Consider the following 25,232-nt stretch of genomic DNA (forward strand, 5'->3'; position numbering starts at 1 on the left):
CAAAAGTAATCTATGGTGTCTTCACTAAAGTTGAATACCAAGGTAGTTATCCTGCAAAAAGGAAAGCTGGTAAGATGGACAATTAGAGGCCATAACTCGACTAAAGACCGAGTCAGCATACTGAACATGTTCAGTTATAGATGATGCTGAAAGGCTGGACAATATAGACTGCATAAATAATGCTGTCTCCAGAACAAGAAAATGTTGTGAAAGCTACATGGGAACTGTCTAAACTTTCTTTTACACTGACATGCTAATGACCACTTGCAGAGAACATCTTGCCTAATTGGTAATTTTCCAACATACTTTGTCTTGAGACACGCAACTATTGCTAATTACATTTTTTAAAGTTGTTTAATGTTTATTTTTAACTTCAAATCAGATGGAAGTTTTCACATACTGAAGTAGCTGAAGACAATGTTACTGTGTCGTCATCAGTACGCACGTCTGATCAAACCAATCCATCGAAAAATCTGTATTATCGAATTTCCTTTTCAGTTCCATTCATTGCTTTGAAATCACAAAATCTCATCTATTTTGTAGTATCTGTCATTGAATATCCTATACAATGCAACCATGCATTATATCGCTATAAAACGACACACTATGTCGTACCCAGCCCACGTGACACAATATTGACCAATAAAAACATCATCGGCCTTTCCGTCCAGTCGAGAAAGAAACTTCCGATGTGATTTTCCAAAATTGAGAACAATATTATGAACTAATACTGCGGAAGAAGACAAATTTACAATAAGAAAATGTCGAACTTTTATGTTTAACATATACTCCGTCAGAGAAGAATCACCAAACCCATCATAGTGATGTGTCTTCCCACCACTACATCCGCTGTCATGTCTGGACTCACTGTACTAATTCAGCCCCCATAGTAAAAACATGAAAACACCATGATATTCAATATTCAATGACTGAAAATTTATGCGTGCTCCTGGTCAGACCTATAGTTGTCAGTGCAAAGTCATCGTTGGTGCTAACTTCTATGTGGAGAATATGATGTGACGGGGATATGTTTTGGATCTGCGTGCTTATGAAACACGTATTATTCCTTCTCCACCTAAATAATCAGGTGTTACTTTCATTATTGGATATTCTTAAGTAAGTCTGTAAAAGAAATGCTAAAATTGTGTCAATAGAATTGTGTTTATATTTTTCAGTTCTGGATAGGATAAGCTCTCAAAATATATTTTTAATACTATTTTACTTTACATTATTAACCAATTATGGACCATCAAACCAGTATATACTATATTGTATGTCACATATTTCTAGACAATTCAGAACTGTATCGTATCATTAGTACAATGAGTCATTCTAAATTTCTCGGAAATGGTCGAGCGATGTTCCGATTTACTATTAACATCCGGTTCATGACTTTGTCACAACCCTAGTCACCATTTAAATATGTATTTATGTATGTATGTATGTATGTATGTATGTATGTATGTATGTATGTATGTATGTATGTATGTATGCATGTATGTATGTATGTATGTATGTATGTATGTATGTATGTATGTATGTATGTATGTATGTATGTATGTATGTATGCATGTATGTATGTATGTGTATGTATGTCGATTTTTTACAAACGAAGTTCAAAAATATAGATTTTAGAAAACAAGGTTCTCCTAGCTTTCGGTGTGGAAACGAAATCCAGTATCATGATAAAATTTGTTTCTTGATAGGCTTGAATGTATTCTAAAGAGTTGCGCGTGTCTGAAATTCTCTAGCAACCAACTCGAATTGCGTGTTGCAACGAATGATCCGACCTTCCAGGGGCCCCGAGTGGCCAAGTGGTCAAAAGCGCTCACCGTTACGGATCACTGCCATCTCACCTCTGTCTGCGTGGGTTCCAGTCTCGGATTCGGCCAATGTGGATATGTGAAAAAACTTGCCAGTAGATTCTCGTGGGTCGGTGGTCCTTTCCTGGGTTTTCCCTGGTTCTTCCTCCACCATTTATACTGGCCGCCATGTATAGCATATCTTGTGCTGAAACATGGCGTTAAACCATACAACAACAAATCCAACAACAGCAACAACCTTCCATATTTCGAATCGTCTCTATAAAAATTAGAGGACTTGTTCAGGACTTTTCTAACTTAATGGCATCGATGGAACAGTTTTGTTTAGAGGGTGATTGTGTAGGGCAGGGATAGAATAACCAAGATGATGTTGTGAGAACATAATTTTTGACGCATTTTGAACATTGCATTTGGAGCTTCTAAATTCGCATCCCGAAAGGTGGTTTTTTGAGTGTATTATGTTTGGTAATTGGGCGCTACGTCTAGATTATTTGCTCTATTAATTGGAGCAAAAGATAATTTGGTAGCAAATAAAATACAATGGTGTTAGATTTAGCACAATCAAATGCTGAACTAGATAGATATGTGATTAGTTTAGTAGTATACTAAAGTGGCAATTTCGTTCGTCTGAGATAAAATTTCTTTCGCGCAAAATAGCAGCTTCACGTTTTGCTGATATTAACTGGGAACTAAACGACTGTCTTGAACTTTATTTCAGGTTTAACTTGACCGTGTCCCACAATATTTCCTACAAAATGTAATACAATCACGGCAAAACTCATTTGTATCTAAATTAATGGTCTACTTTGCATAATGAGTCGATCAAAGAATTTTTGACTGGTTTCCAAATGATCATTCCATATATCTTTGTAGATGATGACGTCATCGCTATGCGCGTTACAATTATCTAGACCAGATGTTATCATGTTCGTTTAATTTCGGAATATTAAAGGAGAATTTTTCATACCGAACGGCATCAATTCATATTGATAACGTCCATCTGGGTTTGCAAAAGCAGGATTTGTTTTTCCTCTCTCTGTCATTATAATGTGTCAGATTCCTTTTTCAAAGGCCAATGCGGTGATATATCGTGCATTTCAAATTTTATCTTTACAGTCATCTACACTTGGCAATGGAAATGAAACTGCTTGATGACACGGTTCACTTTTCTACAGTCAGTACACATACATTTATTGCTATATGGTCTAGGCACAATAATACATGATGAAATCCATTAATTTTACTTGGAAATATGACATCATTCTCCAGCAAATACAGAATTTCTTTCCTCGAACATTCCTGCTTGAACGAATTCAGCCTGTAAGGATGCTGTTTCACGGGTGTAGAATCTAAACTTTCAAGGATATGATATATTTATTTGTTCGTGTTGGAATATCAGGAATCAAGCGCTAGTGCACTCTTTTCTTGTGGTTGCAAATGTGAACGTTTCTGGTTTAGATTGTTTAATATTTCCGAATTCGGAACTTCGGTTACACCAAAGTCACTATAGTTATATTGCATTCGGTTAAACAGTGACTGTGGGGCAGGTACAAATCAATTATTTGGATGATCAGTTGGGTTAACTCAACAAAAATAGCATATATGTGACAGTTGTTTCTGTTTCCTTCTCCCATGAGTGATTATCACATAATGTAAGTCATTTACATTCTTTGTAATATTATATGGGTATACAATTTAACCTGAAGAGGTTTTTGTGGTATGGCAAGGAGCCAAAACTCTATCACCAGGCTGAAAACTGCTTTTCCTTGTTGTTCCGTCCTAGTGTAATTACATTTGTAACTGAGTTGAGTGAAGTGTAGTTCTTGTAATTTAACAAACCTTTGACAACTTATGTCAGAAATCAGAAACTATGTAAAGAAGAATAATTTCTGAAGCTGCGGCTCAGAGAACTTTCTCTTTTATTAACTCCAATGGAGCTTTAGGCCACTGCAGCTGTCGAATGACAATTATATAATCCAGAAAATCTTTGAATGAGGTCTCACTAACCACAATACAGTATTCTGGTCCAAAGTCCGTGAGCAATTTGCAATTGCAATGAATAATTTAAATATATAAAATATTCCTTTCAAATTATAACAGAAAACAAATATTCTGATGGACCGATATTAAGATAGGAGTGAAGAAATAGTTTACAGAACCTTATGATCATCTCCACTGGACCTATGTGGCAAACAGCCTTTTCTGTAAAATTCAATCATTTTAATGGAAAATTTCAATAGACTGTAAACAAATTCACTTCTAGAAATATATAAGGTCATAATAAAGGCCGTGTCAGCATGTTTACAAATTACCATTATTTTAAACTGCAATCTTCAATTATGGACAAACGTTGGTCATATTAATATATTGTTTACAAATGATCAAAAGATTAAGCTACAAACTACAATTAGGCAAAGAGTTAACCTCACAACATAGACATTCATAATAATATAAAAACAAATCGCTTCCAGCAATTTATGCAATGTACAAGTTGTATCATTTGTGTTTTTAAAGATAAACGACATTAAATTAATAGTTCCACTTTACCCATCAACCTTACAGATCAATTCATTATTTTGAATAGCAGCAAGACTTTCAGCTGTTGTCTGGTGTTGAGTTATTGCATATTAAAATGCCACACAAAATGGTGCGCAGAACGAGGAAATGAAAGGCACTATCAGCTAGACTTAACTAGTGCTACTGGTGATGTACGGAACGCAAAACAATACCCCACTCACCAAAGCTCGGTTGACAAGTCTGGAACGATAGAGAACTATTGAGAGGAAACTAATGTAGGAGTATTCAGAGCGGAAACGTCCCTAAATAAAATAAAGTCAGGAGATCATCAAGATAAAGCTCCATGTCAAATGTGGTCGAAGGTGGCAAATGAATAATGTGGAAACCAAAAGCTTGTGGATGGATAATCAGGGTCATAACTCTTGGTAATGGTATCATGCAACACTAGAAATTAAGACTCGTTAATGGTCATACCACCATGAAGCTGCATTAGAAATTTAGCTGCAATACGAAGCTCCGTATTAAAGTTATGTGTCAGATATCAAAGTTAGATGGGAACTCAAGCTTAATAACTGATGTTAATAATGTTGAGGAATGTTAGAAATTAAACTCTTTCAAGCTATATTAAGTTTCTTGAGAACAAATCGCGGAAAACGAACCATCCGTAGAAAAGCAATGCAGCAGAATCTAAAAATATAACGACATACAATCAGGGACCATAACTCTTCTAAACTCTTTTATGGAATACTGGAAATCAAACCTCGTTCACATTCATATTAACATAACGCTAAGTGTCAAATCTGATTGAAATCCAATGAACTTTTAATTCATGTTGTGGAAACCAAAACCAAGACGCCAGCCAAACAAAGGCATTAACTCCTGAAAATGAAGTCGTGGAATGCTGGAAATAAAACTCATTCAAGACTTTTCAGTTGAAATGTAAGAAGAAAAGTCCGTAAAGTTTTGCCAGTTGTTTTCTCGAGGTGGGGGGCGGGCTGGTGCGGCGGTAGTGTGGTGAAATTTTGGGGAGAAAATCGCTAGGTGAAAATAGTGATATAGCAAAATAGTAATGTGGCGCAGTGGCATGTAAATTTTGAGTCCAACATTCAGCGGACATATGCACATGATAAAATAAGAAGTTCACATATAAATTCTGCTAAAACTGTACCAATACAGTGCTGCATGTAAACGTTTGTTGGAATAAAAGATAAGGAAATGAAGAAAACTAGGTATGGTTTAACCAATCGGGGAACAATCTGATCTTCTACAATCAAGCCATAGTCAAACTTCAAAATCTTTCTGAAAACCTGCGTAACCGATGCAGAACCTTCAGGTCTACTCCCAAAGCAATATTTGCCATAACTCGTATTAAATACAGGGTTTTCTTTACAATTTGTCCCTAATCTACTTATTATGTTAAAGGAAAATTAGTTAACATTGAAAATAACCCCTAAACGTTTGGTCACCACCACAAACTGGATAACATAGCCGTCAACAATAATTTTGGGTCATCATGAATGTTTTGTAATAGGCAGAAGAAGTGCATGCAAATAGTTTCAGATTTCAAACATTTTAACCCGTTGTTTTTATTTTTACCAATTGTTTTCAATACCATAATCCATTATGATTTGATTAAAGAACGAAAGTTATACCTAGAGGTATAGACTCTCCTAGTTGACAGTTTGCTCTCTCTCTCTCTCTCTCTCTCTCTCTCTCTCTCTCTCTCTCTCTCTCTCTCGTGTATATAAGATATTTATTTAGCGTTTCAGCTGTTGAATTGGTATGGAAATTCATTAGAACCTTTTTCTGTTTCATTGCCGTTTTGAGAACATTATCAAACCATATTTGATATTGTGTATCCATATCAAAATCTTGGATAATCTGTTTAAACAAGTGTAATGGATTCACTACTCACACGTAGCAATCAACTGCTCAACACGATTCTCAGAAAGACTGAACTGTTTGCCAATCTGCTTAGGCTAATTTCCGTCTGTACCCTAGCCGTTGAAATTTATGAGTATTACAGCTGAAGTATATTTAGAAAGTGATCACTACCATATTTTGTCGTCACCAACTTCGTGTGAAGTAAAACAGATGAATCGCAGATGGTCAGATCGAATGATGACTTACATTATGTGGAAGGATGGAGGTAGGTCTTTCAAAAGCAAGATTTCCTTGCTGGCTGTTACCATATAGTGTATGGGTGTCAAATACATACATTTTAGTGTTCATCAGCATTGCATAGATCCAGTTATTATTATTATTATTATTATTATTATTATTATTATTTTATTATTATTATTATTATTATTATTATTATTATTATTATTAACAACATTTGATTGTTTGCAAGATGCATAAGTATCACACACTATCTACAGTAATTCTAAACTATTTAATGGGCTTCCTCCTTGATTACCGTATTTACCTGTTAGAGTACATAATGTACTGCGAAGAGCATACACCGACAACTTGTCACATGATACACAGGGATATCACAGTTTATATTTGTGCTACTTTTTATGTCAAGCAAACACAATGCATACGCCCTAAATTCCACCTGAGTCGGTGGATCTGGGTCTATGCTTGTAACAGTTATGCTTTCAAAATACACGATCAAATACACGTTTCAACTAAAACAGTTGCGAATCAAATATGATAATTTGGCTAGATCATGTGTTGTCAAATAAGATTCACTAAATTAGTACTAAAAGAGTAAATGAACAGTATATTTAAGCAATTGTTATTTTTCAGATATGCAGTATACAATATGCTATTATTCAATGTGGCCATATGTCATGCTAAACAATATTCAACAGTTTTCACATAGCCATTAACTAAAGCCCAGTCAAAAAGCTAGAGACAAAAGCTAGGCCTTTAATACATAATACATATGTGATGGACGCATTATCTAAACAAGAAACTCAAAATTGGATTGGAGAAACAAACCTCTCTGGATCATGGATCGAAATATGAAGTTCAAATAAACGATATACCAATTTGGGTTACACAGATAATTTAAGATATAAATGAATTAATAACATAACAAAACTATTGCATAGAGGTTTTGTGAACAGCGAAGATATACACAAGGACGTTATATGACAGTATAAATATTTCAATCTCTAGTAAAGTCAATTAGTTCAACAACAGCAGCTTTCAATAAAGTGTCCTATCTTGTTTATTTACATATTAACACAATATAAAAAATATGATTTATATAGCCTATTAATTCAAACAAATGCCTCCGCATACAGATGTAATTTGTACTGTAATATATACGTGTTACATACAATGCACAGTTTCTAAAGCATTTGTCATTTCCGATGTACTGTAATTGGTCATAAAATCTACTTAAAAAGTATATGTACAGCAATTATATGTAACTTAGAAATAGTCATTATAATTTTCATTAGTGCCTACAATCACAAACTCTTCCAATATTCAAAACGACTCATTACAAATGCAGAAAGTAACATGAAGCGGACCATGATCTGCACTTGGACACCCAAGTCACATAGTTATATTCGTAATCCAAAGACACTGCATTACAATAGTATTAAAATGAAGTGAAAATAAATAAATTTTTAATCTAGTATGTAGTCGGCGTATGACAGTACAAGACATCTATACATACGCAAAAAATTATATCTATGTCGAGCTTCCGCCATAACAATCTCTGTATATCGTTATTTAATATTATTATATGTCTTACTGAACAAAATGGTTCACAGGTTAGAAAGTATGGACGTATCATAAAGCTTGAGATACAATCTGGGGATAATTTTATACAAATTACACAAGAAAGAAATACGAATAGAATTGGAACGAACTAGACTATCTGGGTTGATGAATACAAATGTAACTTTCAACTTACCAGTAAATTAGCTTGGGTTCGAAAGATGCAATAGAAATGTGTGACAAATACATTTGTAAAACATCAACCCTTTAAGATTTTAAAGATCGCATTGTTCTATTAGCGGGCAATAACCTTCATGCAACCAAGCAAGCTATCTGTTATGAAATACAGACTTTAAACGTATGTTTCTATTCTTTGATTTGAGATAAATTCAATAACAAACAGTGATTCTTCTCCCAGTCAACTAATTTAAATAACAATAAAATTACGAAAATTGGTGTCCAAAAGAAAACTATTAATCCGCTCCGGATAAATCACCAAATAGAAAAACAGTCAATGCAACGGCGATGATAAATGATGAAAAAATCACAATGATAAAAACCTACGATGCACATGACGGCATGACATCATTACAATAGATCCAACTGTAATTTATAAAAAAAAGGTGAGTATGACGACAAGACAAAAACTTTGAATAAAATATCATTGGAAAATGTGTGTTGTTGCACCTCACTAAGGACGGGTATCAAAACGCTGTAAAAATGTGTAAAATGTTAAAAAATATTATAAGTGCAAAAAAGCATGTAGATTTTCCCCACACTAATTGAGAAAGGTTAAGCGTAGATAAGAAACATAAATATCAAAATATACATCTAAAAGAAGGCACATAAAGATGCGAAGTAAACTTGGAAACTTTGTTCATGAAATAATGGCTATAATATAGGATCTCACACAGGTGTTCAATTAGCATTACATTTATCACTCTCGTGTAATAATACTATATATCAAACATTTCTTGTCAGATAAACACGAGCATAAAATTAGATTTATCACATAACGTTAAGGACTTTCGAGTAATAAATTACATTTATTTGAAGCGTTACCATGTATGACACTACAGTTTACTAAAAAAATATTTAACCTTACGATTTTTGATAGTGTGTTCGATAGAGATGTTCAGTCCGTATTATGTGTCTTCACTGGTATCCGCACGCCGATAATTTCAGACGCAGAATAAATCAAACTGTTATAAATCACCATTTGTTTTGAATTTCATTCATAATGTACAGCTAGAACTATTTAGAAACAGCGATTGAGGAGTTATATAATAAATACAGAACAACAGTGGTATTTTGTCCCGAGTCGTGCGAAATAACTAGTTTTTTGATGTGGCTTTTCCAGTCATGTCCGATTACACTGGACAACAAATTTTTACAAAAGTCATGTTACTGAAATAAAATTAGTCAATTCTTATCAATTTTTATGTGCTGAACACGAATATGACAGTCAAATTGCAAAATTGGCTCTAGTTTTTTTGTAATCTGCAAGAAATTAATGTTTACATAACGAAATGCATTCCAATAGTAAAAGGTCAACTGTAATAGCCTACCTATAAAAAATCAAGTCATTGACTACATCTTAGATTTCTTCGCCTGTCTCTTGTACAGCTGTTCGGGAGCATCTCTGAGGAGTGTCCAGCAGTAGTCAGCCAGCATTGTAGTGGACCATTTTCCCTGGTATCTTTGTTCCATTGTTGCGATATCTTGATGAAAACGTTCGCCGTGTTCATCACTAACAATACCACAGTTGCTAGGAAAGAAATCCAAATGGGAATGAAGGAAGTGAATCTTTAGAGACATATTGCAGCCAAGTTTCTTATACTTCATCAACATGTCTTCTACTAGTTCCTTATAGTTTTCTGCCCTAACATTTCCGAGGAAGTTAATAAAAACTAGGCGAAAAGCATTCCATGCTTGTTTCGCGTCACCTTCCAGCAAGTTGTTGAACCGGTCATCTTTGAAAAGCTCTCGAATCTGAGGACCCACAAAAACTCCCTCTTTAATCTTTGCTTCGCTGAGTCGAGGGAATTTTTCATGCAGGTATCGGAATGCTGGCAAAGTCCGGTCAATGGCTTTCACGAAGTTCTTCATCAAACCTAGTTTGATGTGAAGGGGTGGTAGCAAGATTTTCTGAGCCTCAACCAGATCTGGGTGTTGGATATTCTTCTCTCCAATGGCTACATTCTGCCTGTGAGTCCATTCCTTCCTCATGTAGTGCATTTCCCTTGCTCGGCTATCCCACTCGCATAAGAAACACATGTATTTTGTATATCCTTGCTGCAGTCCCATTAAAAGGGCAACTACCTTCAAATCACCACAGAGGTGCCAGCTGTACTTGTTATACTTAATGGAATTCAGTAGCTGCCTTAAGTTATCGTATGTCTCTTTCATGTGGACAGCATACGCTACTGGAATAGATGGAAGAATGTTTCCATTGTGCAAAAGCACAGCCTTGAGACTCAGTTTCGAAGAGTCCACAAATAGTCTCCATTCTTGTGGGTTATGAGTGATTTTTAAAGCATTCATGAGGCCCTCAATATCGGAACAGAATATCAGATTACTTTCCTTTCTGAAGAAAGGCTCCAATTGCTGGTGGCGCTTTCGATATGCAGTAATTGTGACATCTTCTTCTAGAAGATTCCATTGTTGGAGTCTTGATCCTAGCAATTCTGCCTTGTTCTTTGATAAGTCCAAATCACGAATCAGGTCATTTAGTTCTTCCTGTGTTATTCTGTGTGGGGTTGATGATGCACCACAGTGAAAATCTGGATCACTGCATGCTGATGGACCAGGAGAAGAACAGGTCGACTCACCTTTGTCTTCGTCAGATGAATCAAGAGAATATTCTGCTGGAGGTTCTGGAATAGGAAGTCCCTCACCATGTGGAACTGGTCTCAATGCAGACGGAATGTTTGGGTAGACTATTCTCGACTTCTTTCGCTTCGTTATTCCGCCGGAAAGAGGAGGAACCAAGCAGAAGTAACAGTCATTTAGGTGGTTGCTTGGCTCTCTCCACACCATTGGGACTGCAAACGGCATTGATGACCTTTTGCAATTCAACCACTGTGAAAGGTGTGTTGTACATGTAGCACAGCATATATGCGGAGCCCAAGGCTTGTCTTAGTCACCAACCTTGCATCCGAAGTAAAGATGATATGCCTTCTTCACTTGAGAATTGATACTTTTCTTCTGGTTGGCAAATGTCACTTCCCCACAAATATAGCAAAAATTGTCCGCGGTATTAACACACTTTCGAGGCATTACTGTTCTTTATTGTACGTAAATGGATAAAATAATAAGTTTTACGTAACAGTAGCTTGAACTGTCTCGCACAACGTCTAAAATATTTTAAATGCTGAACCTATCTGATTGGGCTTTATATAGTACACTGCTTACGTCAGCTTCAGCAGCCGCCTGGCATTAGTATAATAGGCCTACACATGTATAGTACACTGCTGACGTCAACTTACTTCAGCAGCCGCATGGCATTAGTATTGCATTGCATCAGAAAATGATGCAATCAACTGTGGATGATGTGAGCATGATGGTATTATGCAATGTTACATCATTATTCCGGATGTTGCTGCAGTCCTACTGGAGAAATTTACACAGTGAAACATAGAAAATGATGTATATGAATATCTTCAAAACGAGAGCCAATACAAATTTTTCACGGTTATATTCGTGTTCGGCACACCAAAATACTACAGATTAGGGCCTTTTCATGTCAGTAATGATTTCACTGTTGACCAGTGTTAACTAATAAGATAATTACGACATACTGAAATACCTAAACTTAATATTGTTTAGACCTTGTCCCACCTAGAGTAGTATTTAAATTTAAGGTCATTTTACATTCATAGTAACTTGACATGACACAGTACAAGGGTTGCGTCATGGGAGTATCTTGTTCATAATAAATGACTTTGTTGTAAAAAGAAACGGCCCTCCAACGTAGTTTTGAATGCACAAGAAGGGTGATAGCCTAAATCTTTAGAATGGAAAGAGTGACATCGTAATTTCTCAGTTATATTCCATACTAGTGACATTCTATAATTTTCAATCTGTATTGATGTAAATCTGACACCACTATAACGAGTATATCCGATTTCACTACTATTTATTGGAACAAATTGTACTGAGAAAAGTTCTGAACGAAGGGAGAGAGAAATATATTAGATTCATTGCAATTCAATGAAGTCCTTTGCATACACTCCTCTGGTTTATATCCATGACCATGTGGCCAACGCATCAGCTCCCTTGCCTGATATCCCAACACTTGTGTCGTCAGCATCACCACTCGTGTCTAGTTTTCATAAGGTTGTGGCGCTTGCATCAACATTCCTTCCTGATATACCCGACATTGTGACCTATGCAACACATCCTATGACTGATATCCCAAAAATTGCTGTATATGCGTCATTCTTTCTGGTTGATATGCCCAACCTTGTAGCCCTTGTAGTACCTCTCCTGACCAATATCCCCAAGCCTGTGGCCTCTGTCTCAACTCCTCTGTCCGATATCCCTGAGTTTGTGGCCTTTGTAGCAACTCCCTTGGCCTATGTCCCAAAGCCTGTGGCATCTGCCTTAACTCCACTGTCCGATATAGCTGAGTTTATGAACCTAGTAGTAACTCCCCTGGTCGATATCCCCAAGCCTGTGGCGTCTGCCTCAACTCCACTGTCCAATATTTCTGAGTAACCACAATCATCTAAAACTGAAGAATGGTCTTTAGTGACCATTCAGTTATTTCTTTATGCGCGCTTTCTAATTTTTACAGTTGATTCTTATATTTACCCTAATCATCACGATACTTTACATTTATTTACTAGATGCGGAATAGAAGAAAGACCATGTTACATTATGATTAACAATCCGGTATTTAACATGCAAAGGGAGCATACCTGCTTACGAATTTAGAAAGAAAATGATTGATACAAGTAACTTTTACAGGACTTTTTTTTTTCATAGGATAATAAGTCTATGTGATTTGCGATAAATCAACATATTGTCCTGACGTGGACTTTTTTATGTATGGTCATGACGTATTTATTGTAACATCATGCAGCAGAAGTGACAATTGCACGATCTTCAATCAAGTAAATTGCAAAGTTTTCCACTAAATGGCGTAAATCGACGATTTTAGACCTTTGCTTTGTTGATAATGAAGTTTTATGAGCCAATGCTGTTATGATACTGCTCGGAAATGGATTGGAACGCGAAACCATCCTGTCAAACCGGATGAGGATCGATTATTTGTTTTATTCATGTATGTCAACAGATGAGGTATTAGTTCATGGTGCTCGGTCATTGAGTCTGCAGAAATTGGACATGTATGGAATTATGACAATACGTTCTACGTTTGACGTGACTTAATAGAATACAGAACAAAGACAGCTGCTTGGAGGGAACAACGTCTGGATAACTGAGAGTGTCCGGACATTCGAAGACTTTTAAACAATATTCATCTGATTGATACATATGATCAATATATTAGGTCTGACGTCAATTTGGCGAAGAAAAAGAAAACGTGGTTTAGTTTGTTTTGCAAATTTGGAAGTACACAAATTTAAGTAATGATTTCCATATTTGCAGATAGATAAATAGTGTGTGTGTGTGTGTGTGTGTGTGTGTGTGTGTGTGTCTGTGTGTGTGTGTGTGTGTGTGTGTGTGTGTGTGTGTGTCTTGGAGTTTTAACGTAGCTTTAACACTTTAAGTCATATCGCTATAATGTCTGCAGTGTGGCAGTTTATAGAGATGTCTAGCAATGGGGTATCATGAACATTTACCTAACACCAGCCCGACCACTCCTAACACTAACCTCTTCATGCTGGGCACCAAGCGAGTCAGCTGCTAGTAGCATTTTATTGTAAGTCTTTAAAACGACTAGGCCGGGTTTAGGCAATTAATCTTTCCAAAATTTGTGCAAGAAGCAAAGTTCGTACCTACTGACCAAAATCATCTGACAGAACCTGTCCAAATAAAAACGACAATACCTGCCTAAAGGTAAAGGAACATAAAATAATATACTAGCTCTCCTCTTCGATAATACCACATATTAAGCTTTTTCAGTTTACGAACAGCACTAATTATATGCTGGTCAGTGCAGACAGAAAAGAGGGAAGAAACATAATACTGCATAATGTACAGTTATCTAGTACGGTAATCTAAATTTATTTTATTGCATTAAACTATTATTCAGCAAAAAAATTTGTAGAATGAATGGCATATAAATTAAATCCAACGTACTCGAAAATCTAGTGTTCACGTTTTACATGAATGAAGATATAGGTTGAACTGAAAAACTAAGTAAAGAATAAAAACCAGTCTGAATGTATGCTATATAACCCAAACTTGCAGTCATGAATACTGCAGGACTTAGATTGAAAGTACTATGTAGGTAAATAAAGACTGAGCTTAACACGTAGACCGGCAACTGACTGGCTACATTGTCAGCTATCTATAGATTTAAGTCATGACTGAACATGAGCTTAGATTGTAATAACAAACTAGACTTGTCAGATTGTCAGCAATCTATAGTTTTAAATCATGACTGAATATGAACTTAGATTGAAATAACAAACTAGACAAGCAATAGACTTGTCAGATTGTCAGCTACCTATAGATTTAAATCATGACTGAACATGAACTTAGATTGTACTATCAAACTAGACAAGAAATAGACTTGTCAGATTGTCAGCTATCCATAGATATAAATCATGACTGAACATGAACTTAGATTCTAAACTAGAAGGGCAATAGACTTGTCAGATTTCAGCTATATATAAATTTGAATCATGACTGAACATGAACTTAGATTGTAATAACAAACTAGACAAGAAATAGACTTGTCAGATTGTCAGCTATCTATAGATTTAAATCATGACTGAATACGAATATAGATTGTGATAACAAACTAGACAAGCAATATACTTGTCAGATTGTCAGCTATCCTCATATTTAAATCATGACTGAACATGAACTTAGATTTTAATAACAAACTATGCAAGCAATAGACTTGTTAGATTGTCAGCTATCTATAGATATAAATCATGACTGAACATGAACTTAGATTATAATAACAAACTATACAAGCAATATACTTGTCAGATTGTCATCTATGTAATTCTTTATGTAGTCATGAATACATTTAAATAGAAATTAATAATAGACAAACAGTTAACTCAAGTTGTTAATGGTAATAACACGTTATGGATGTTCAGCTTCTGATGACATGAAACTTTGATAATTGCGGAGTTTGAATTTAAAACTTATCGATAAGTATCATAATTCCGCATAGCTTCCATTAATATACATATACACTATAGTTTGGGAATATCTCTTAACTTCGCAAAATCCAAAAGAATTGTCTTTGATAAAATAAAAAAAAAATAGCATTTACTCGAGTACTCGCTGGCGCACGGTCTTGTGTGTACACTATCCAGTCAATGTTCAAATGAATACACATTATATTTATGTAAAAGGTCACAAAGAAGAGTTCTTCCTAGCCAAGCGTCGAAACTATGTGTAGTCTTTGTGCTTCAAATTTCTCATTAATTTTAATTAAACTTTCTGAAGTTAAAAGTGATGAAAACTAAAATGTAGGTAGAGCTTTTCAAATCTTAAGCTGACTATCAAGATAGGAATGTTTTCAAATGCATAAAACTGACAAATTATGATGAATTATCTGACTTACTAAATGTGATCCCGAGGAAGTATATTTTGTACAACTCTCACTTAATGTTTGTTCACTGTTTGACATAATTTTAGATAGGTCTTCCTCACGTTCATTTCAGCATGGCCAAGCAGGTCTACCCTTCAAGCTCTCTGGGGAAGAAACAAACACTTCTCCAAACACGATAAATTATAAACTTTGGCAACTCCAATGCGATGCTATTCTAAGCAGTAAATGAATTTCAACTTTAGTTAGAAATAAAATGTATAATACTGTCAATTATAGTTGACTTGTTTCAGATGTCTATGTTAAAGAAACGAACGTAAGCGAATATGATACGAGCAGAAAGGGACGAAAAAGCGCATGGAAAAGAAATTTCGGTATTACTTATTAAAATACTTTTAATAAATGAAAAGTATTAAGAGTTAATTTGCAGATGTAATTTAAATTAATGAGTTAAAAACTTAATTTTCTTTATCCTCTAATTATCTTTTCCCATTATATTAATTTTTCAATTTGACCGTCTTCATTACGTTTACCAAAATGAAATTATGTTTCAGTTGATTAAGTAATGATACCGTGACCCGAAAAATAAATTCTGTCCAGATGTGGGTTTGCATGTTTCTCGGCCATAACTTGTTTATTTGTAATATGATATTTGCACCCGTGATCAAGAAGAGGAGTTCGGGAGGCGGTCGATTTTATATGCAGAAAGAGTTGTAACTTGACCCTCCCCTTCAAAGTCAAAATTCTGTTTCGGAAGAAACTTATTTCATAGTAAAATGCATTGATGTTCCAAATACTTAAACGTAATGAAATAGGCGTTATCAACGCAATGTTAGGTTCCACTTAAAGCTCTTATGTATGTAATACGATTTTCAATAGTGACCATTTGACTTTCTTTGGCTCATTATTGTTGTAGTTCATTCATTATTTGGTTCATTTTCTTTTTTTAAATCAGTCAATTTCCTTCATTTTCGGTCATTTTCGTTCGTTTACGGCAATTAAGAATCTTCTACTTTAAACATATTCTTCCGGAGTCAGCCACTTTGTCCTATGTATCTTTGGCGAAAAATCGAAAGTACGTTAAGAGAGACAAAGACCTACCTGCAAATGACCCACACATTTCTGAAATAAAGTTATTTGGTCGTCCTTACTTTAATGTATCCAGGGACTGTACATAACACACTTGTATACTAATCCCGGATATGATTTTGGAAATATCGTGGCGTGTTATCGTACATGTATATAGTTAAATGGCGTGGCTTATACCAAACCATTCACGAGCCGTGAAACTAGCATTATTTTCGCTCTGTACGACCCGGTATACCGCATATATCCTATTGGTACTATTTCTTATTGAAATCTATATACATTCTCTTCAGTATATCGCCATGGTAATCAAGTCAACATACGTGGCAGACCAGAGTTCTAAATTGCTAATGAAATAAAATGGGGACTTGCTTGGAAGCATACAATGATGTGTACAAACTGCAGCTTTAAGTCACCAGAGTATAAGTTGTATGATTAGATAAAAACAAATAAACATGGTCCAAATATAGCTGCTGTAAATATGATGTTTCAAGTTGGACTACAAGATACACCAATGGGCAACACCAGGGCTAGATACGTGCTTGCAGCCACTGACATTCCGCCACCTAGCAGAACATACATGCAAAAGGCCTCCAACATTGTAGGCAAAGCAACCGTGGAGCTCAATGAAATGGGCATTACAGACAAGCTGAAACTAGTCAGACAAGTTAATGTCATGCGTGGTGATTAGCATCCTGAGCAAATAATGCTGCTTTGGATGCAAGATACAATGCCATTAGCTGTGGACATGAAAAGAAACCTGGTCGAAGTACATCACAAGCTGTTGGAATTGCCTGCGAAACTGTTACAGAGAAGCAATACATTGTGGGGACTACAATAGAAGACAAGCTGTGTTGGACTGGAGCATGTCTGAAAGGGAAAGGTTTTGATGTGCAATGTCCATGAGGCTATGTTGAATGCACAGCAAATCTGTCACCCGTTGTACCACATTCAGAGTATAACATGGCAAGAGAAATGGGAAACAAGATATTCTCATTAGACATTCAACAACAGCTGGAGATGCACAGATTTCACTTCCGGATCATCACCAAGGCCTTATTACTCACTGTGTACTGTCGCCGAAATACACACAGACAACAACACCCTGACCTCATATTCTCAATAATGAACAACTACCTTTAAATCCCTACCAAAAAAAGCATAAATAAAACTCTTCTATCACCAAAATGAGAGAGGGAAAATGTTCTATAAGTAGACTAGAACTACATTCGTGGGTAATGAACTGGAAGTATTGTGACCCGATTCCTCATAACGAAGAGTAACGGAATGGAGAGTGTTCAGGGAACCAGACTAGCCAATTGAGTTATAATTGGAATTTAACATAACGTTTGGGAAGATATAGTGTCTATCGGAATTTAACATTAGAAGTTTGTAGAATCCTAATTTTAATATGGATGATGGTGACAAAGAGAAGGGGGTAATTCATATTCTTGATTTTCTATCAAACATACCGTTGCACATATAGGGGGAAAGGGAGGAGATAGCTCGTACGGTTAGACTTACTATCTACACCATGACGAGTACACAATCACACATACAGAATTAATTAGGATAGGGTCTATTTGTTTTGTTTCTCGATCACATCATCACATAAACAAATAAAAACTCATACACAAAGAATTACGCAGTCAGCTAGTAGTATCTCTTTTTGAGAATAATGGAATAGCCCTAAGAAGTGTTATTTTGTATTGACCGCATCTATCTTAGTGTGTGCACATACAGGGCCGGACTCCATATGCAGCACACCTCTCTTCCCGTCGGATTGGATTCTACTTGTCAACAGACATGTCGACTCTAAAGCGAGGCTGATTGATCTCACTCTCCTAATACTCCACCCATGGAATTAGGGGAGAGTTGATAATGATGACATCCATAATTTTGGCTGTGACTGTGCTGCTCTGTATGATGGGGTAAGACTACTCATCGAATGTGTCGTAAAGTACAGCATCACACTCATTCAACCTTTGGAAGGGTTAAATGACATTGGTCTTTTTTTTTTTGGAGATAAACATTGTTTACCTCACTGATAAAAACACTCGTCTTCCTTCAGTTTACTTTTTTGTACTTGAGTGTGAGCCCTTTCACTTGCATTTTGTATCAATGTGTCATTTCTATCCCAGGACTGGCATTGGTAATTTTTGTGGCTGCGCCAAGCAAAACAGAAAAGATATCTTCTTGATATTCGTCGTTCCACGTTCCAAAAGTTCTTCTCCAGTCGATGGATGTACATACAAATGTTGGTGACAAAGTAATGCACACGTTTCCGTAAAGGTTCCAGACCTGTATACACCGTCAGATAGGTTATTACTGTCATTTTTGCGGCAATAAGCACGTTGACAAAGTAATCGGGCTAGACAATCTTGAATGCATGGTTGAAACTGACCGGATTGTTCGATGGGGCGGTTATAAAAACCAAGAAATTTCGTGTGGGAACCATGACACCCTTTTAGCGTAACCAATCAAAGCTAAATATATATACCGCCTTTTATAACTAGGCACCAAAATTCGGCTTCATTATAGTTAACCGTATATACCATTAACTGTAGCTACCGTTGTGTTAGTCAACTCCACCGTTTTCTGTTCCTTGACAGTATTCGGAGTTACCGAATTAGTCGTTGTCAGACGATACTTCCTACAATCCTTAACGATGAGTTTCCGAAACGTTTCCACCGACAGTTCATAGTGCCGTAGCAGCGCTTTCTTCAGAGCGTGATAGTCAACTACCTCGTTCGGAGTCATATTATGGTAGATGTCTTTCGATGCTCCCAGTAAAAATGCCGAAACATTGATAGCCCACTGGTCTTTGGGCAGCTGATGAACCATTACCAACTTTTCGAACTGCGTCAAAAAGTTGTCAATGATTTCGTCGTTGTCGCTGAACATGAACATGGTGATCTCTTTTGGTCGTCTGTCTTTAGATCGCCTACTAGTGGGTCCTGAACGGTCATTCAGGTCTTTATCCCTTCTAGACTCTGCTTCAATCCTCAGCCTCAGCCTCTCCATGGCTAACATATGTTCGCATTCTCTTGATTTCTCTACGGCCTGCAATCTGGCTAGTTCGAGCTCTCGTTCGACCTCAGCTACCTGCCTGTCTTTCTCTCTTTCCGCGGCTAGTTGCTCCGTGTTTCCTCTAACACTCCGCTCAACAAATTCAGATAACTAGGCCTCTTCTAAACCCATTTCTTCCTTACCAATCCTGGTCTACTTGTACTGTGACACAAGAATTAAATAATTTACCTTTACTTAAGTTTTACTGCCCTACTCGAAAAAAGCAACACACATATTTATCCTGCTTCTAGTATGACCCTTCCCAATTAATTAATAAACAGGTAATACACAGCTGGAAAGTCTCCTCAAATTCAGTGTAACGCTTACACACTTAAGGCGTAATTACTACTGCTGGGTTGGCCTGAATATCTCCTCTCCCATTAGAATACAAAGGTAATTCTTCCCTTTCCTTCCCAAATATAGAATACTTCAGTGAAGTAGCCTCAATCTCTTACAATATATAGATTGAAGAAAACGAGGAGAAAACATACGTTACGGTAATGGGTTCACTATTGTCCATTTATTACGAAAGGTGACTAGTCTGTTTAACAGAGTGAATTATGCATATGTCATTGAAACACATAGCAATTTTAATTTGATGTATGCGATTTTGTACTGGGTTAAATCCATGGCATATTTTAAGATAGTGGTACGTGAGTGCGTCTGATAGAAACAAGATTAATTATTGATGAGTTTTCTTTACTTACTGCAGACGAAACTAGACTTTGGTGAAGATTATGTTTTATTTGTGGAAATGGTCAAATGTTTAAATGTTGCAGAAATAGCGTTTGCACTTTCCGAAATATTTGTCAACTCGATTCATCAATTCAATATTAAATCATTACCGATTTGAGATCCTCTATAAATAAATGGACATTAGTAGCGAAAGTGGCTTTTCCGGAACAGATCAGTAACGTACCTCAAAGCTTCATTACCCGACACATAAGTTTACAAAATGGTGTGTTGTCAGGTCTTATGTTTTGCTTTTGATTCTGATTTGTATTAAATATAAATATCACTGATCATTAAGTCTCCATGAAAAATCTCAGACAAATAATATAAAAGATTTCCTTGTCGACAACAATAGGATGCAACTGATAGCCAAATTAGTGGAACTGTTGAATTAATGTAATGCTATATTTGTTTTGGCAGATATGCATATCGCAAATTCATTAGAAAAATAGTGGAAATTGTTATATTAATGTAGTGATAGATATGTGAATCGGAGAGGATATAGGTAAATTAGTGGATTGGTTTAACAAATGTAGTGTAGGAAATGAAGAATTTTAAAATAAATGTTTGTAAGACAGAGAGAGAATATAGCCTCAAAGGTAATGTTTTAACCCTTCATTTATTCACTATCTATCATGCATTTGGAAATTTGACTGTGGTTACCTTGGTTCCATATAAAGGATCTTAATCCGCATATTGCAAAAATGTGTTTTTAGTTCCTGCTACATAACCTCATCATCAGAATGAATATGTATTTTCTTGTAGGTGCACAACAAATTAAAGCTACTATACCGTAATAATCAACATAAGTATACTGACTTATTTACAGAAGAAAGAAAAACATTCAGAAATATTTTAATAACACTACTTAAGCAGATAATTAGGAAAGTACTTCAAAATGAAACGATAAACCTGACAATAGCATAGAGATAGACGCAGTTTTCAATCGGTCCCACTAAAAGTTGCAAAGACATGCAAATACACACAAATATACACAAAGGAGTGCAAAGACACACACAGATGAGCAAATACAAGCAAAAACGCTTTAAGTTTACAATATGAAAAAATATTGAATGCTGATGCATAACTCAAAAAAAGAAAGAAATTAGAACTTAGAAATGTTTGTTTTTTCTTTGAGTTTGTCGTTATATGTAAAATGCCATTGGCACTCAACGTTGTGATGAATTATGTGAAATATTCAACATTTCCTTTGCCAAAACAAAGAAACTGACTTCAAATAAATGATCAAAATCTATGTTTAGCATGAAGAATATAAATATTTCGTTACGTAATATATATATGTAGAAGTCGGAACCTGTACTTAATGCCTTGGTACACGCGTTGTGTAATGTATTAAAATGATACCGTTATCTGATTAACACGTATCAGCACGTGTTTATAACACCACGTAATATGTACCTGCTATTGTTAATCCAATTGACTGTTGCTCATAACATATACGTGTTATGCTTATTGCTTTTGTTTTATCTTTTCTTTTTCTATTGCAGTCCCATAGTGTTATTTTAAATGTATTTATATGAATAAATATTGAGCGACAAAATGTAAGGTAATCAAATATTAAAATAATAAATTATTATCCATCAATTGCACACCACACGTTTCAAGTCCTGAGTAGAGATCTGGGCTGCTCCAAACAGACAAACGTGTAGCAAACGATTAAAACAATACGAAAGAAAGTAGCAACTCAGTAAATAAAACGTCTTTTAGCATATTTGTTGGCTTTGCACATCTTTTGTGGTGTTTACTAAGACTATTTCTTCGGTCAGCAAACAATCAAGTCCATTTACAATCAGACAATTTTTCTATTTATAAAATCAAGCTTCAATGTTGAACCTGAATCCCTATACACACACCACCTTTACAATTTATAATTTAAATTTTAATAGTCCATGAAGGAAAAGACTTTACATAAAAAACGATTCTACTGTGTCTTCAATTACATACAATTTTTAAAAAAAAACACATGCGTACCGACTGGAGATCGACTCAATAGGAATTCCCACAAATTGTAAACAGATGTGATGTGAATGTCTCTTTGTGTTGTGCTATATTAAACAACCCAACAATCACAGCAGATAATTTTGTACATACCAAAACGCAAAGTTACGAATATTTCATCCTATCTGGGTGATTATTGTGTTTGCAAACAAGTATGGCCCTTTTCATGAAAGCTCACATGACACCAGCTGTGATATACATACCATCTTTGTTATGTACACCTTGTTCATGGGTTTGTCCATACAAATGAAAGTAGGTACAATGAAACAATGTAAAGGAAGAATAAGGATATTTAAGAAAATGTCGACGTTTGCATGTTTGCTAGTTTTTATTCAGAGGACAAATCATTTTTTTATTCATTTCTTAGGAGGAGGCGAGATTGGGGAGAGGTTGGTAAGGGTTGCAAGAATTTATCTGAAAAAGAAACATGACCCATATATAGCTTGGAGAAGGAATTCTTGTTCTGATTTATAATCTCAATAACCTATTATATCCAAAAGATTAGTTGAAAAACTTAATTATTACAATGTAAAGGAAAATATATCCAGGCCGGAAGGTAAAAAGCCCAACCACCACGACCCGCCACCCCATACCACCACCACCCGCCAACCTTTAAATGGTTGGTTCCTGACAAGCATCTTTGCATCTTCTATCTATTGTTATTTTCCCTATTCTTTTAATTTTGCCAGTCTGACCATTCCTGCTAGATTGCATGGAACTAACACAACCACTCTTCTTCCTAAGTGTCGAGGTATTTGGAGTAAAGAGCATTTCCCGGGGACACACAGGGGAAGCCGAACCAGGCAAATCCTGTCAATATGCTATCGGACCTGGACGCTTTATGTGCCGATTCTAACACGCTAAACACTGAGTCACGGTGTTATCTCGAAATATCAAGACCTCAAGACGTGGCCTAAATAGATATCTACAGTTACATTATAAACTGAGTGAATGATGTCGGGATGCTTGTTGTTTTGTTGTTGTTGATAGTGGTGGGGCTGCTGATGTGGAATGAACGCCATCTGTTAGCATATGATAGACTATACATGGCGGCGAGTATATCTGGTGGAGGAAGAACATGGACAAACCCTTAAGAAGATCCAAGAAGACTGTTCACGTTCGCAGTGCCTGAGAAGCGAACCCACGCGGACAAAGGTGAGATGTCAGAGATCTGTAAAGGCGAGCGCAAAATCTGAAACAAATGTATCAAAACGTTAACGTGGGATGTAGCAAAACAGTTGGTATGTTACAGTCCACAAAACATCTGCTTTTCTTCATTCTGAGACAAATTTAATCAAGCAAAACGTATTGCGTCTACTATGCGAATGTACATGATTTGTTTACAAAGTAGTTCCTAATATACTATTGGGCACACGTGTCCAGCGCGTGGGTGCAATATGAAGGTGTGCAATATCGTAAAATATTGAACGATTCTGATAATGTAAAGTTAACGGAGAATAAAATGAGCACATAATAAGTATGTTTACTTACTATAATCGTTAATACGTAGAATTACCTTTGTATTGTTTAATTTACATGCGTACTTGAGAAATGAGCTATGATTATGTAGATTGCTAGCTCGTAGTCAAAATTAATATTGTATTTCGCTATTTGGTTACTTCGTGTTAAACTAGTGTATTTATTCATGCGATATTATAGATTTTGCAACTGTTGAATTGAATTGTAACTTTGGAAATGGCTGCAGTGTGTAAAATTAAATAACATGGATATTTGAATATTTGTATACACTTGTGGGAGTGTAATGTACAGAAATGCGTCTGATTCTTGTGATATTGTTCAGAATAATGAGAATATATATATATATATATATATATATATATATATATATATATATATATATATATATATATATATATATATATATCGATGTGAAGCAATTTAGTGACGCCTGTATGATAAGTAGGATACCGCTCTTTATTGCAACGTTGTTTTCTATAAGAACGTGTGGGTTTTTCGATGTGCACGAACGCGTGACCGAAGATGTAGATAGTCTTTATCTGATGATTGATTGTTGATTTAGGGTGAGGAGAGATGGCTAACGAAACATGCTAACGTCCTTGTGTTTTTCGCAGGAAGCTTCTGGGGACAGAAATACCGGGTAGTTAAGTCCCGAGTCTCAGAGAGGGGAGACAGGATAGAACAAGGCAGTAGGCAGAGAACAAGCCTAGTCGCTGGAGAACGAGAGAGAGAAGGAAGAGGAGAAAAGGAGACAAGAAGGGGAAAAGTATAAGAAAAATCGTAGTACGGAGAAAGCCGGAAGGAGGAAAGGAATTGGCAGAATAGAACACAGATGAGTAGAAACCAAGTACAGGGGAAAGCCATCTCACACTATAATCACTTGATGGAATAGGTTGTCACATGGTCGAGAGGAAGAAGATTGGTTGAGAAATTAATATCGTTTAAATTGTATTAAATTGTTATTATTTTGAGTTTCACCTTTGTGTTCTTAATAATTTAATTGTCGGCATTGCTGACTTGGGGCTCGGAGCTTTACCTCTCTCTATCACTAATTTCTCTTCCTACAAAAACGAGCCAGGGTGTTAGTTCCATAGTAAATTAAATCAAATATTGGGAGCACAACACCC

General features: G+C 35.9%; 1 long non-coding RNA gene across 1 annotated transcript in view; it reads left to right on the forward strand.

Moving 5' to 3' along the window:
* Window positions 1-24,952, forward strand: part of LOC149790161 (uncharacterized) — a 338,762-nt gene extending 313,810 nt beyond the window's left edge. The window contains exon 4 of the long non-coding RNA XR_016424027.1: window positions 24,720-24,952. This is a non-coding gene — a long non-coding RNA (uncharacterized LOC149790161). The remainder of the gene's footprint in view (window positions 1-24,719) is intronic.
* The last annotated feature ends 280 nt before the right edge of the window (window positions 24,953-25,232 follow it).

Source organism: Sinohyriopsis cumingii, chromosome 10, assembly GCF_028554795.1.
Source record: "Sinohyriopsis cumingii isolate HCF-2022 chromosome 10, ASM2855479v2, whole genome shotgun sequence".
NCBI classification, from domain to species: Eukaryota; Metazoa; Mollusca; class Bivalvia; order Unionida; family Unionidae; genus Sinohyriopsis; species Sinohyriopsis cumingii.